Source organism: Parasteatoda tepidariorum, chromosome 1, assembly GCF_043381705.1.
Source record: "Parasteatoda tepidariorum isolate YZ-2023 chromosome 1, CAS_Ptep_4.0, whole genome shotgun sequence".
NCBI lineage: Eukaryota > Metazoa > Arthropoda > Arachnida > Araneae > Theridiidae > Parasteatoda > Parasteatoda tepidariorum.
Window position 1 is genome coordinate 81,649,631 of NC_092204.1, and position 16,726 is coordinate 81,666,356.

At 29.3% G+C, this 16,726-nt stretch overlaps 1 long non-coding RNA gene across 1 annotated transcript in view; it reads left to right on the forward strand.

The window, feature by feature from the left end:
- Positions 1–4,174: 4,174 nt before the first annotated feature.
- The window catches only part of LOC139426972 (uncharacterized), a 36,264-nt gene continuing 23,712 nt past the window's right edge, over positions 4,175–16,726 (forward strand). Inside the window, exons 1-2 of the long non-coding RNA XR_011638121.1 lie at positions 4,175–4,334; positions 6,091–6,246. This is a non-coding gene — a long non-coding RNA (uncharacterized lncRNA). The remainder of the gene's footprint in view (positions 4,335–6,090; positions 6,247–16,726) is intronic.

Genomic DNA, 16,726 nt, shown 5'->3' on the forward strand with positions numbered 1-16,726 from the left:
TTTTTATACTAAAATATAATCTTATAGTATGAAATCTATATAAATACATTTTAGAGAGTATAATAATATTATATTTATGCAAAATTCGTTTTATCTGAATAAATGGCTGAGTATGTCAGAAAGAGTATGTCACATTTAAAGTATGTCACAAAGAAAAAATTTCATGTTCACGATTTTTTCTTGCCTTTTTAGGGTGTAAAAAAGAAGAAAATTCATGTAGAAATAGTGTGCCCCCCAAATTTTTTTTGATTTTTTTTTTTTGGCCGCCTAATTGGCGTTTACTTGTAGAATTGCTCATATATGTACATATATATATATATATATATATATATATATATGGCTACAATAAATTTTGAACTTTACTTCAAAGCGTATTTAACTATTCCAGTATAAAAGGTCATACATCCAAACTATTTCGTCCAGTGGCTTTAGGAATAACTTATCATAGTTAGTTTCTACCTTAAAAAATAAATAAGAGGTCATTCTAAAAGCAGAAAAATGAAATAAATGTCAAGTTTTTTTAAAATATTTTAAAAATAAAATTTAAGAAATGAACAAGGAAAATGACTATTAATTAAATTGTTTTTATTTTTATCGGTATCTCTTAAAAACTCATAATTGTTAGAATTATTTCTGCAAAACCTATGAGTTTGATTGGCAATATTATATAATTGTACGCGATACTACTACAATCTGTGTCTTTGCATATTGCTATATCTCGTGAATTTGGTCACCTCAGTGGTGTATGTGTGGCTTCCTCAGTGTGACTTCTATATTAAATTAGGCCGACTGTTTCTAAAATGTTATGCCAAGGAAACTGTTGAGGCTGGAAAAATAACACATGCTTTTTATAATGAATACGTTGCAAATATTAACCTCAAATTCAAGAAAAATAAATGATTGACATAATTTTTCGAAAATTTTTACTGAATTAAAATCGCATTACTATATTTTTGACAAGCCACATCATCCTCGATCATATCGGAAAAGAAAATCAAAGCACTATCTGGAACTTGCGCTATCATCAGCCCCGAAAAAGTTTAGTTGAAACCACCGGATCTGTGAGAATTACGCTTATCACATAATTTTATAAGAATTTATTTTTATTTTCTTTAAAGGTTTAAGCATTTTTTGCCATGATTTCTGAAGACCCAACCACTTTCCGTTAGGTGAGTTTAAAAAATCGGTGAATGGTCACTAACTAGGTAAAACTGCAGTCATGTATAGGCATGGAGAGTATCCATTGGTGAAATGGCTCTTAGATCGTAAGAAGCTGAAACGACTTGGTTTGCGCTAACGAAAATTGAAGGAAGGGTAAACACTGGAAAAATTGCTTCAGAAACGCATAGAGTGTTTTGTCCAGATGTATAATGTGAAAAATAATATCATGATTAAGTTTGGAATGGAATTTGGATTTTCACGCACTAAGTCTCAATCTTTATGGTTCGAGAGCCTAATCTAAAACGTGCTAAATAAGTAATACAGACGATATTTTAGTTTACGAAATTAGACAAAAAACATGCTATCAATGTAAAAAATGCATTTTTTTTTCTTATTTAGATTTCTAGCCCTCAAAATTTAAGCCCTCAAAATTTATTGGGAAGTCACAACTTGAGGAATATGGTCCCAATTGTTTAGGCATGAAAGTATACATCTCTTTACTAAGTTTATACCCCTTGATGTTAGATTCCCTTTTTTTCCTTTCTTGCTTATTTCGGTTATTATATTTATGTCGGGAATGCTTTTGAAGCGAATTAAATATTTTTCTTTGTTTGCACATAATTTTAAAATGCATTCATTCAAAGGAACCTTGTAGTATGTGTACCTCAAGAGTGACTTGTTTTAAAATTTTGGACTATACATGCGTAAAAAAACGGAACAAACTAGTCTAGTTGAAACAGATTAGTCTGGTAACGGGCCTTTTAATAGCATGCTTTTTAAAATTTGCAAATTAAAAGGAAGCAACGGATATAAAGCTCTTACAAACTATGTAAACGGCTTCAGAAACGCATGCAGTGTTAGTTCATATATACAAAACAGAAACCGCAATGTTCAGTTCAACACTTAACAAATATGGTGACCAACGATATCAAACGGTTGTGACTGATTTTGTTTCTACATCACCGATTGATATTAAAGTAATCGAGAATTAGCACTAGCGTATCATTCACGAAGATTTTATATTTATTTAATAAACGCCGTTGAATATCCGGCTCAATTATAACTATACGATAATTGAGTAATAATTAAAGTTCAATTCTTTGGCCTTGTAATTTTATATCTAATCCAGAAAACAACGGAGCTATTGCATCAAACATTGGGATATACTAGCGTTAGGAGCAGACTTTTGTTCTAACCACAATTTGCTTTACATGGAGAGGAAAAACAGTTAAAACTTCCACGGTTAACCAAAAGAAAAGAAGACTAACATTTGATCAGTATATTACTTGAGATATATGTCAGCACTTTAGTCAATGTGAGCTGGAAGCAGAATACGCATCAACTAGCCAAAGCTAGGATTCAAACCAGGATCACCTCATCGAGAGGCAACGTGACTCTCACAACACTGATAAATGTTATTGTTGGTATTATGTCTTATAGTCTTCTTCACTGTGTGAAAAATTATATTATGTTTTTGCCATTATTTGATATTATTTGTGTGTTTTTGCCATTATTTGGCATTATTTGTATGTTTTTCCCATCGTTTTTTGCCATTATTTAAATTTTTTCGCATTGTTTCTCAAAATTCTTAAAAATAAATGTATTTTGCTAACCAGTTTTTTTAAGCTTCCATTCACCGAAAATCTTAGGGCGCAGATTGTCCAATGTCCACCCGATTGACACTTGACACCCAGTCGGGCATATTTCTTACCCACTGTTTCAGGGGCACCATATTAGGAGTGCAAATGTTACTCCCACAAAAGGGACAAATATTACAAAGAATGAAATAACATCCATGACTTGTCCAGGATTCAAACCGCTACACAGTCTGATAGGCAGGCACACATCTTGCAGATGTTTATAACAATGATTTTTTTAAAAAAATAATAATAACTGAATAAATCTTACTTTAAGCTAAAGCTAAAAAAATATTATTTTTCGTATTTAAATTTATTTTTAACAATGTTATTATGTTTGTTTTCTTTCCAGTATTGTCAAAATAAGAAACCTTGTAATTTTTTACTGTTCTGATGCAACTGTTTTTAGTTCATTGTATTTAAATAAAGTGGCTTTTTCTAAAATTATTCCAATGTATCCTCCATTTTAAATCCTTATTTCTCCCTCTCAATTTTTTCATTTTCATAACTTACAGAACAATCATTTCAATTTACATTATCGTTTAAAAAATGTTCAAAGTTAAATTAAATACTACAGGAAGCTCACCTTCATGCTCCGTTGCAAGTTAAGAAAAGGCCGTTGCGGAATAGTATTTAAGAAATCATCCGGGACTGCAAATAGTTCCTTTTTATTTTGTTATCAAATCATACAAATATGATTGCTAAACAGCATGAAAGTTTTCAAGAGATAAACACGTCGGACAGAAATTTAATTTGTGCTATCTTGTACGATATATATGATAAAAATATATATAAAAAAGGTGGCATATTTCGATAAATAAGAAGATAAATAAGTTCTTGAAAAGGAAATAACTGTATAATGTTGCAAGAGCATTGGATTTGATTAGACCACTAAATATGGCGCGTCTTATGCTGACATGCGCTTAATAAATGAAATATGAAGTAAAGAATTTTTACTTTTGTTTCACCGTAGAAGAAAATCGTCTGCAAGAAACGATATTTATTATCCTCTCGGCAGTTTCTTTAAATGCGAGCAGAAAGGCGTATATCTGTTACAATTTCTAGACATCATTTTTCATAATTACTTGTCAGTTGATTATTCACTAAATTTTGTTTTACTCATTCCACACTATTTAAGGAATCAAGCAAAAAACGGCTGTGCAGCGTCCTTTCAAGAGTCGGCGATGTTGATATTCGTTAGCTCTGGAAACTTAACCATTTGGCGTGTACTTAGATACAAACAGGCTCTTTCCACAGGCATAATTTTTTTTTCTTAACTTACAACAGAGTAAAATTAAATTCGATTCTGAAAGGTGCTATTTTTACATGATAAGATCAGTAAGAACTGTTTTTTATTTCAATGCCTACCTAGGTTGACATCGTCAATTCAAACGTATTAGGACAGTGTTGCTGGCCACTCTTTCAGTGGCACCATATTGGGTGGGCCAACATTGCTCCCACAGTAAGGACAGATAGTACAAAGAATGAAAAAACATCCATGACTTTTCCGGGACTCAAACCCAGAACCTTTCTGAGGTAAGACTAGTAAGAAATGTACATGCATTATAAAACCTATACTAAATCGTAGCAAATAGTAATAAACTTAATAATCATACATTATAAATAACTTATCAATCGTTAACTAACTAGCTTTTAAAGTAAATAACAAACAAAATAAGAAACCAACAAACTAATTTTTAATACACTAATTAACTTATTAAGATAATTTTTTACTCAAATAAAGCTGCTATAACTTATCTTTTCAAAACTGAAAATAAATACACCCATGAGTGCGGTTTATACGAAACTTATGAGTAAAATGTAAATTTGTATACTGAATTATAATTTTTGCATTTCTCATACTAAATTAATATGAAACACGCATACTTCACAACAGTATCTAAACAAACAAAGCACGCAATTCCGTAGTTCCTGTCAAATTTTATAAATTTCACTCTCATTCGGAAGGATAACTCAATTAGTTTATTTGAATTTCAAAACTTGCATTCGCTTAATGCTCAACTGTTGTTATCTAAATTTCAAAATATTATTTACCATATCCAATGGTTATTCATAAATGCAAAAGGCGTGTTTACTTTACAATTCAGATATTAGTTTTAATATAACTTCCCTCCAAAATTAGTCAATCATTAGAATCATAAATTGTTATGTTTAAACTGACATTGCTGCCATCGTTTGGCAATAAATATGGTTATATATTGTGTAAATCATTTAGTTTTTAGGGTTTTAGATAGCTAATGCATAGGTTGTACATTGCTATGTTATTAGCAATTAAAGATTGTGTAGGAATAATGTATATAATATTTATAAAACACAATTGCTCGTATTATATTAGCTAAAAGATGTCTATATATTTATTGTACAAAGCACAAATAAAGAAATATTAAATTAAACCTCAGTCTGCTAAAAATGTTCTTATTTGTTAAGGTATTTAATCGTTTACTGACTAATTCGACTAAATTCGACACATTTTCCTTTTTTCCTTCTTTTTTTTTGAAAAGAGTTTTATTTAAAATTTTAATTTTAATTTTGGTAAGCAGGGGCTCTAAAATTATAAATCTAAGGTATAAAGTAAAGTTTGAAGTATAAAGTAAAATTTCAAGCATAAAGTAGAGTTTAAAAGTAAAGTAAAACGTAAAAATAAATAAATAACTATTTGTACAAACCAGAAAGAGAAAGAAAAATGTTTTTTTCAAAGAGCAAAATAATATATTTATTCCATCCAAAGGAAGAAAGATACATTTGTCCAATCCGAAGGAAGATACATTTGTTCAATCCAAAGAAAGATACAATTGTTCAATACAAAGAAGAAGAAAAAAAGATATATTTGTTCAATCCAAAAAAAGGAAGATTATATTTATTCAATTCAACCCCAAAAACTTTTTCCTTTGTCGCTCTATTCCAGTGGTGGAGAAAATTTATTATTCTTGCCAAGAACAATGACAAAAAAGTCCAAAATCCATTTCTTATAATAATTTATTTTAAGAATGTAAGTATAAAAAGAATTACCTTCATAAAAAGAATTACCTAAAACCCTATCATTTTTTTAAATGAAAACAATTTTGAAATATTAAAATAATTATTTAAGAATGGGACATGACCACTATAATGAATGACTAGGTAGGGCTTAACTTGGGATGAATTTAATTATTTTATTTTAAAATATAAGTAATCTTTAATTTTGTTACAATAAGCATATTAAAAATTTGTTCTTTCATAAAATTATGATAATTATATATTTTATAAAAAAAAATTATTTGACATTTTTTAGGTCCTTTTGACCATTGAAAAGGCCATTTTTCAGGTTGGTGAGTAGAGTGAACAGGTGGGAGGACAAGTCTCTTAGTGTGTTAAAAAGTTATGAACAAAAGACATTTAAATTTAGGAATTTGTGATGTATTACACAATACGAAGTAATAAAGGAGAAGTAAGTTTAATTGTTAACACTGACCTACAGATGCTTATCGTACAATAAAAGTTTTGAATTCGTATTTTAAATGTTCCGAACATGTAGCCGAGTGGTAAGCTGGCCTGACTGCAGAGGAGCTGATGGTTGCGGGTTCGAATCTCGCTCAGGGCACGGATATATCTCTGTGTGTTGTCCTCTGTTGTGTGAGTGTGGTCCACCCTATGAATGGGTATCTGTGGCAGTGTGGCGGGGTTAATGTTGCTCGTCTCTGCGACTTTGAATCACAGGTGCCCAACTGGTCACAATAAAATGAGCAACACTTCCAGCATCCCCTAAGGTGAAGAACAAAAGTTCAGTGCCAAACCAGTGTTAGTTGTTAAAAGAAAAGTTCTGATTGAAAAGTAACATTATATAATTTTGTTAAGTTTTTAAATTTTGCAGTTTGAACAGCGTCTGATTATTAAAAACTGTCTGGAGTATATTTTGAGGACATTTTAATTATTATTATTTATGCATTGCGAGATCCGTTTCAGAGTGCCTAAAAAAATACTATGTTAAAAGAATGTGTGTAATTTTCTGTTAAAATATCAATACTTCTGAATTAAAATACTTAAAACATTGAAAAATATATATAAACAGTGATCACAAGCTGCCAAAAATCAGATGGCGCGTGCATCACTATTCATAATTTTTTTATTTTGGAAATCTGAGTGTTATTACTCTTTTTTGGGCAGAAATAAAAAGAAATCCCATTACAATGTTTAAATAATGTTTGGTAATATATTATTTTATGTTAACATTTTTAAAGCTAGAAAATTCCGATTAGCCAACCATGCAGCTTTTCATAAATGTCTTTAATTCATCATATTTTTCTTTTAACTCGTGTTAAAGGAAATCATAATCAGTCAACCATAATCAGTCGTACCATAATCAGTCAAAAGAACCTCTTATAAACTTTTGTATTAAAAAATCGCGTATCATCTTATCACTTTTGCACATTTGACTTAATGATTTGTCCTGTTTATTATATACAGTTAATATTCTATTATTTTTTTTATTTGTATTCTGTTTATTTTGACTAATACCTCTGACTGATGGGAAAAGAATGTGCCTGATTAGTTCTGTCGTACTCTTTGTCCGTTATTCTTCATAATTTTATTCTTCATAATNATCGCCTTCTACATCGAAAATAAATTTATGTAGAAGTCTTATTTTGTCTTTCTTAAAATTTTTCAATGCTTTGCTTACTTGCTTAATATCGTTAAGAATCATTTTTGATTAATGAATAAAAGTCTAATAATAAATGTAGATGTCACAAATGTACAATACGTACCCCAATTGTAGTTGCAGAGATGAAATAAAAAAAAGAAACGAAAGTTTCATCACAACGCCATTCCGTTACTTACTTTCACAAGAATGAAACCATTCGGCATCCAATTTTTTCGCCAATAATTTTTTTTTTTTTACTAGCAATTTTTTCTCAATCTAATTTCACATAATTCAGTCTAATGTCACATAATTTTATAAGAATTAATTTTTATTTTTTTAAAGCGTTCAAGCGTTTTTTGCCATGATTTTTGAAGACCCAACCACTTTCCGTTAGGTGAATTTAAAAATTCAGTGAATGGTTACTAACTAGGTAAAACTGCTGTCATGTATAGGCAGGAAGAGTATCAATTGGTGAAATGGATCTTAGATCGTAAGAAGCTGAATCGACTTGGTTTGTGCGAAAGAAAATTGAAAGAAAGGAAAAAATTGGAAAAATTGCTTTAAAAATGCATAGAGTGTTTTGTCCAGATGTATGATGTGTCTTAAGTTATATCTTAAGTTACGAAATGAGACAAAAAACATACTATCAATGTGTAATCATACACTTTTTTCTTATTTGGATTTCTAGCCCTCAAAATAGGGGAGTTGAGAAGCCACCACTGGGAGAATATTGTCCCAATTGTTTAGGCATGAAAGTACACATCTCTTTACTAAGTTTATACCCCTTGTGTTAGATTCCCTTTTTTTCCTTTCTTGCTTATTTCGGCTATTATATTTATGTCGGGAATACTCTTGAAGCGAATTAAATAATTTTCTTTGTTTGCACTTAATTTTAAAATGCATTCATTCAAAGGAACCTAGTAGTATGTGTACCTCAAGAGTGACTTGTTTTAAAATTTTGGACTATACATGTGTAACGAAGCGGAACAAACTAGTCTAGTAGAAACTGATTAGTCTGGTAAGGGCCTTTTAATAGCATGCTTTTTAAAATTCACAAATTAAAAAGAAGCAACGGATATAAAGCTCTTAAAAACTATGTAAACGGTTTCAGAAACGAGTTCAGTGTTAGTTGATATACAAAACAGAAACCGCAATGTTCAGTTCAACACTTAACAAATATGGTGACCAACGATATCAAACGGTTGTGACTGATTTTGTTTCTACATCACCGATTGATATTAAAGTAATCGAGAATTAGTACTGGCATGTCATTCACGAAGATTTTATATTTATTTAATAAACGCCGTTGAATATCCGGTTCAATTATAATTCTACGATAATTGAGTAATAATTAAAGTTCAATTCTTTGGCCTTGTAATTTTATATCCATTCCAGAAAACAAGGGATTGCATCAAACATTGGGACAAACTAGCGTTAGGGAAAGACTTTTGTTCTAACAGCAATTTGCTTTACATGGAGCGGAAAACCAGTTAAAACTTCCACAGTTAGCCAAAAGAAAAGAGGACTAACATTTGATCAGTATATTACTAGAGATAATGTCAGCACTGTGGTCAATGCGAGCGGGAAGCAGAATACTCATCAACTAGCCAAAGCTAGGATCCAAACCAGGATCACATCATCGAGAGGCAACGTGGCTCTCACAACACTGATAAAAGTTATTGTTTGTAGTATGTCTTATAGTCTTGTTTATAGTGTGAAAAATTATAGTATGTTTTTACCATTATTTTATATTATTTGTGTCTTTTTGCCATTATTTGGCATTATTTGTATGTTTTTGCCATTGTTTTTTGCCATTATTTGAATTTTTTCACATTGTTTCTCAAAATTCTTAAAAATAAATGTATTTTGTTAACCAGTATTTTTAAGCTTCCATTCACCGAAAATCTTAGGGAGCAGATTGTCTAATGTCCCCCCGATTGACACTTGATAACCAATCGGGCAGATTTCTTAGCCACTGTTTCAGAGGCACCATATTAGGAGGGCCAATGCTGCTCCCACAATACGGATAAACAGTACAAAGAATGAAAGAACATCCATGACTTGTCCAGGACTCAAACCACTACACTGTCTGATAGGCAGGCACACATCTTGCAGATGTTATAACCACGATTTAAAAAAAAAATAACGAAATAAATCTTATTTTAAGTTAAAACTAAAAAAATATTATATTTCATTTTAAAATTTATTTCTAACAACGTTATTATGTTTGTTTCCCTTCCAGTATTGTCAACATAAAAAACCCTGTAACTGTTTACTGTTCTGATGCAACTATTTTGAATTTATTGTATTTAAATGAAGGGACTTTTTCTAAAATTATCCCAATGTATCCATCCTCCATTCTAAATCCCCATTTCTCACCCTCAATTTTTTCATTTTCATATAACTTACAGAAAAATCCTTCCAATTTACATTATCATTTAAAAAATGTTCGAAGTTAAATTAAATACTACAGGAAACTCACCTTTATACTACGTTGCAAGTTTAGAAAAGACCGTTGCGGAATAGCATTTAAGAAATCATCTCGGGACAGCATATAGTTCCATTTTATTTTGTTATCAAATTTTACAACTATGCTTTCAAAACAGTATAAAAGTTTTTAAGAGATAAACACGTCAGACAGAAATTTAATTTGTGCTATCTTGTGTGATATATTTGATGGAAATATATATAAAAAAGGTTATAATTTCCTAGTCTTACTCTAATCCTAAAATTGGCGAAATATTTCGATAAATAAGAAGATAAATAAATTCTTGAAAAGGAAATAACTATATGATGTTGCAAAAGCATTGGATTTGATTAGACCACTAAATATGGCGCGTCTTATGTTGACATGCGCTTAATAAATTAAACGTGAGATAAACAAATTTTTACTTTTGTTTCACTGCAAAAGAAAATCGTCTGCAAAAAACGATATTTATTATCCTCTCGTCAGTTTCTTTAAATGCGAACAGAATGGCGTATATCTGTTACTGTTTTTAGACATCATTTTTCATAATTCCTATTATTTGTTAGTTGATTATTCACTAAATTTTGTTTTACTCATTCCACACTATTTAAGGAATCCAGCAAAAAACGGCTCTGCAGCTTTCAAGAGTTGGCGATGTTGATATTCGTTAGCTCTGGAAACTTAACCATTTGGCGTGTACTGAGATACAAACTGGCTCTTTCCATAGGCATAATGTTTTTTTCTTAACTTGCAACAGAGTATAATTAAATTCTATTCTGAAAGGTGCTATATTTACATGATAAGATCAGTAAGAAGTGTTTTTTACTTCAATGCCTACCTAGGTTGACATCGCCAATTCAAGCGTATTAGGACAGTGTTGTTGGCCACTTTTTCAGAGGCGCTATATTAGGTGGGCCAACATCGCTCCCACAGTAAGGACAGATAGTAAAGAGAATGAAAAAACATCCAAAGATTTTCCGGGATTCAAACCCAGAGCCTTTCTGAAGCAAGACCAGTAAGAACTGTACATGCATTATAAAGCCTATACTAAATCGTAGCAAATAGTAATAAACTTAATAATCATGCATTATAAATAACTTATCAATTGTCAACTAACTAGCTTTTAATGTAAATAACAAACAAAATAAGAAACCAACAAACTATTTTTTAATATACTAATTTACTTAACTTATTAAGATAATTTTTTACTCAAATAAAGCTGCTATGACTTATCTTTTCAAAGCTACAAATAAATACATCCATGTGTGCGGTTTATACGAAACTTACGAGTAGAATGTAAATTTGTATACTGAATTATAATTTTTGCATTTCCCATACTAAATTAATATGAAACACGCATACTTCGCAACAGTATCTAAACAAACAGAGCACGCAATTCCATAATTCCTGTCAAATTTTATAAATTTCATTCTCATCCGGAAGGATAACTCAATTAGTTTAAGCGAATGCAAGTTTTGAAATTTAAATAATACTCAACTGTTGTTATCTAAATTTCAAATATTATTTACTATATCCAATGGTTATTCATAAACGCAAAATGCGTATTTACTTTACAATTCAGATATTAGTTTTAATACAACTTCCCTCTAAAATTAGTCATAATCATTAGAATCGTAAATTGTTATGTTTAAACTAACATTGCTGCTATTGTTAGGCAATAAATATGGTTATATATTGCGTTAATCATTTAGGTTTTAGGGTTTCAGATAACTAATGCATAGGTTGTACAATACTATGTTATTAGCAATTAAAGATTGTGTAGGAATAATGTATATAATATTTATAAAACTCATTTGCTCTTATTATACTAGCTAAAAGATATCTATATATTTATTATACAAAGCACGAATAAATGAAATAGGAAATTAAACCGCAATCTGCTGAAAATGTTCCTAATTATTAAGGTATTTAATCGTTTATTGACTAATTCGACAAAATTAAACTCATTTTCTTTTCTTTTCCTTTTTTTTGAAAATAGTTTTTTTTTAATTTTAATTTTTAGTTTTGGTAAGCAGGAGCTCTAAAATTACAAATCTAAGGTATAAAGTAAAGTTTGACGCATAAAATAAAATTTGAAGTATAAAGTAAAGTATAAAAGTAAAACAAAACGTGAAAATAAATAAATAACTATTTGTACAAACCAGAAAAAAAATAAATATTTTTTCAATTTAAAGAGCAAAATAATATATTAAATCCATCCTAAGATACATTTGTCCAATCCAAAGAAAGATACATTTGTCCAATCCCAAAAAAGATACATTTGTCCAATCCAAAGAAACATACATTTGTTCAATACAAAGAAGAAGAAAAAAATATATATTCGTTCAATCCAAAAAAAGGAAGATATATTTATTCAATTCAACCCAAAAAACCTTTTCCTTTGTCACTTTATTCCAGTGGTGGAGAAAATTTATTGTTCTTGGCAAGAACAATAACAAAAGTAGTTCAAAATCCATTTCTTATTATAATCTCTTTTAAGAATGTAAGTATTCAGAAGCTTCATAAAAAGAATTACCTAAAACCCTGTCATTTTTTAAATGAAAGCAATTTTGAAATATTAAAATAATTATTTAAAAATAGAACATGACCACTATAATGAATGACTAGCTAAGGCTTAACTTGGGATGAATTTGGCCGGCTAAACTGTTACCGTTTAAGTCGTCCCGTATCGGCAATCCAGTAACGATAGTAACCTACACTACCGGTCAAGAGTTTGCGAAAATTTTGAAATCTACGAAAAAATGGTCTAAATTCAAATGTTTATAGAACTGCGAAAAATCAGTCAAATTGCATGCAAATTTGATATGTTCTAAAGTGAATCCTCTACATTTAGTTACATATGATCAAATTGCAATACTTTGTTTTTTGCGATCTGAATCCAGCTTTTCATCATGGGTTGTTTCTATGGTGAAAAAAGTTGCTAAGTTTGAACACTTGCCAAACTTGCAAAAAAAATTTTTTGTACTTTCTGTTAATGGAAAATAGTTATTTGAACCGTTCTGTGTAAGCCCTCAAAATTTCAAATCGTTTCGATTTGTTTTGACGAAGTTATAGAATTTTGAAAAACATGTGTACTTTTCTCGATTTTTGAGCATTCCACATATGCGGTCTTTTGGTCTATACATCTTCTACCAAAGAACTTTTTAATTTTAATGTTTTCTATATTTTCAAATAATTAATATTTATTATAAAACAAATACTCTTATTCATTATTGTAACTATTATTGTTTATATTTATTGTTTATATTTATTGCTTATATGTATTAGTTTTGTTGTGATATTTTTACTTTACATTAAATTAAAATAAAAAGTTATAACAATAATTACATAAATAATTCTAAAAAAATAATATCAATAGTATAAAAAATTTGCATTTTTACTAAACTATTTTATTTACAACAGGTCAAATATTTAACATATTCTTATTCGTATTTTGTAATTAAATAAATTAACATTTAAATCTTAGATTCCTCGAACCATCCACCTTTTGCTTTTATTATAGCCTTACATATGCGTGGCATTCGATCGAACAAACCATTAATCACTTCAAGTGATATAGAGTTCCATTCCTGTTGTAAAATGTCCCATAACTGATTTCGATTCGAAATATCAGAGTATCGTTTGCAAGAACAAACAAATTTTCAATGAAATGTGACATTTATGAGATATTGTTTTAATTATATTCATAATAAATTCTTTGTAATTGCAATAATGAATAAGAATATTTGTTTTATAATCAATATTAATTAGTTGAAAATATAGAAAACATTAAAATTAAAAAGTTCTTTGGTAGAAGATGTATAGACCAAAAGACTGCATATGTGGAATGCTCAAAAATCGAGAAAAGTACACATGTTTTTCAAAATTCTATAACTTCGTCAAAACAAATCGAAACGATTTGAAATTTTGAGGGCTTACACAGAACGGTTCAAATAACTATTTTCCATTAACAGAAAGTACAAAAAATTTTTTTTGCATGTTTGGCAGGTGTTCAAACTTAGCAACTTTTTTCACCATAGAAACAACCCATGATGAAAAGCTGGATTCAGATCGCAAAAAATAAAGTATTGCAATTTGATCATATGTAACTAAATGTAGAGGATTCACTTTAGAACATATCAAATTTGCATGCAATTTGACTGATTTTTCGCAGTTCTATAAACATTTGAATTTAGACCATTTTTTCGTAGATTTCAAAATTTTCGCAAACTTTTGACCGGTAGTGTATATAGATCAGTTTTACAGACAATACGAAGTAATAAAGGAGAAGTAAGTTTAATTGTAAACACTGATATACAGATGCTTATAGTACAATAAAAGTTTTGAATTCATATTTAAAATGTGCCGACCATGTGGCCGAGTGGTTAGCGTGCATGACTGCGGAGCTGATGGTTGCGGGTTCGAATCCCTCTCAGGCCCTGGATGTTTCTTTCTCTCTCCCTGTGTTCGATGTCCTTTCTTCTGTGTGAATGTGACCCTCTATAAATGGGTTTGTGGTTGTGTGACGTGGGCGACGCTGCACCGCCATGGGTGCTCCCTGGGTAACGAGAAGAGAGTAGCAGTTCTGGCATTTCTGAGACCAATGGGGAAAGAGGAATGGCGGGCCCGCCATATATATATGTATATACATATACACTTTTAAAATGTAAAAACAGTAAATTTGATAAAAACAATATAAAAATTTTAAGAATAATCAATATTGTAATAAACAATATTGTAGTACTATTAATAGAAAAGCATATTTGAAAATTAGTTATATTTAACATATTTTAGCCTTATTTTGAAATACTTTTTATGGACAAAGATAGTTTGTTTTTTGATCCGTAATATAATTATTCTTATCTAATTGAATAAGAAAACAATTGTTTTTAAAATTGGAGTTTTAATAAGAATATGGAAAAATACCTAAAAGGTCTACCACAGTGAAGGCAATGAGACAAAATTTGTCTATGCAAGCCATGTGTAAAGTAAAGATAGTCGTTCAGTCGTGAAATAACAGAAACTAAAAGCTTAATATTATGAATTTTGTGTAATCACAAGTATAGCAGAATTTAGCAAATTTTATTAAATATATTTCAAATAATGAATTTTAAACAATGTGTTTCAAACAATGCATTTTAAATAATGTACTTTAATATACTTTAAATAATATACTTTAAACAATGTATTTTAAACAATCTATTTTAAACAATGTATTTTAAACAATGTATTTTAAACAATGTATTTTAAACAATGTATTTTAAATAATGTATCTTAAATAATGTATTCTAAATAATGTATTCTAAATAATGTATTTTAAATCATTTATTTTAAATAATGTATTTTAAATAATATATATTCTTCGCTTGGTAATAATTTTGGTTTCAGTAACAACATAAAACATTACTAAAAAAATCTGTGCTATTTTTAAAACTTTGGAGACAAAAGGATATTTTAAACACACTCGGCAAACGTTACTTGATTTTAAAAAGTTGATTTAATAACCTAATTTAATTGGGAAAAAAATGTCTCTTATAAAAAAAATCTAGTTCATTTTGCTTTCTTACTGCATAAACATTTTAATAACATTTATGCGAAAAAAGGAATCTAACGGAACTGGAAGAAGCAATTTAGCGAGAGCTCTGTTTAGTTTCAACTGCAAGATAGAACTCTAGCTCTTGTTGGCCTCTTATTAAATCCAGTATTTATTTACAGCATAAAAAGTATTTCTCTCGCATTGCTGCATTTATTTCTGACAAATTTAAAAATAAAATTAAACTTCGCTGTGCTTATAAAAAAGTAATGCAATTTTCTAAAAAGAAATTTAAAAAATACGTAATTCGAAAGAACTAGATTTTTTTTTTTCATTTTTAACTTTTTTAAAAGTTATTTTAAGAATAAACAGCTGTTTTACGGAATATTTTTAGAGTCAATTTGCTTCAGGCTTTGAGAAAAAATATATAGTCAAAATTACCAGAATATGGTAATATTTACCTTGTTTCTGGATCGATGTAAACAACAAAAAACACGTCAATTCCTACCGAAGCACTTCAGTAATTATTTCGGTAAAATTAACAAAATATGGTTTTATGATCTTTGATAAAATTTGGTAAATGTTGCAAAATTTAAAAAGTTTATCAACATACCGTTTAAGCGTGACATCAAAATCATTTATTCCTGTTAAATTTACTTTTCAGTTTTGTATATTTATTTTGAATGATTATCATATAAATATCATGTGAAGAGAAAAAATAACTAAATGAATAGTTTAAATAAGGTAAATTATAGTTTTATAACCAAAATTGTGTTGTTGTTTTTTATCGTAAAAGTGATTACCATACCGTACGGTACTTTTACCAAACCTTTTCCCCGTGTTATATTTCTATTTTATCGTTGCTTAAAATCTACCTCTACAAAATTGCAAAATAATGAAATAATCTGCATGTGACAATCATGCAGATTATACTAACTAGATTTATAAAAGTGGTGCTTAGGTATTGTAGAGTGGCTAAACGGCAAAAGGTAAGTACGACCTATTGGGAAAAAAAACAGAAGACAATTGTTGAATAAATGACATACTTATTTCATCATTCCTTGAAATCTGCTTTTTCCTTAATTCTAACAAAAAGAACCAACGAATATGTGGAAAACGTCTAGCTAGCTATAAAAGAGCTGTCTAGATGTTATACAATAGTTATGCAGAAGAAGCTAAAAGCACTTTTTGAAAACTTGGCGTAAAACTACGAAGTTCAAGATAAGATGTAAATTATACAGTAGTAAACATCATCAATAAATAACAAATATAAAAAAAACTTCATAGAT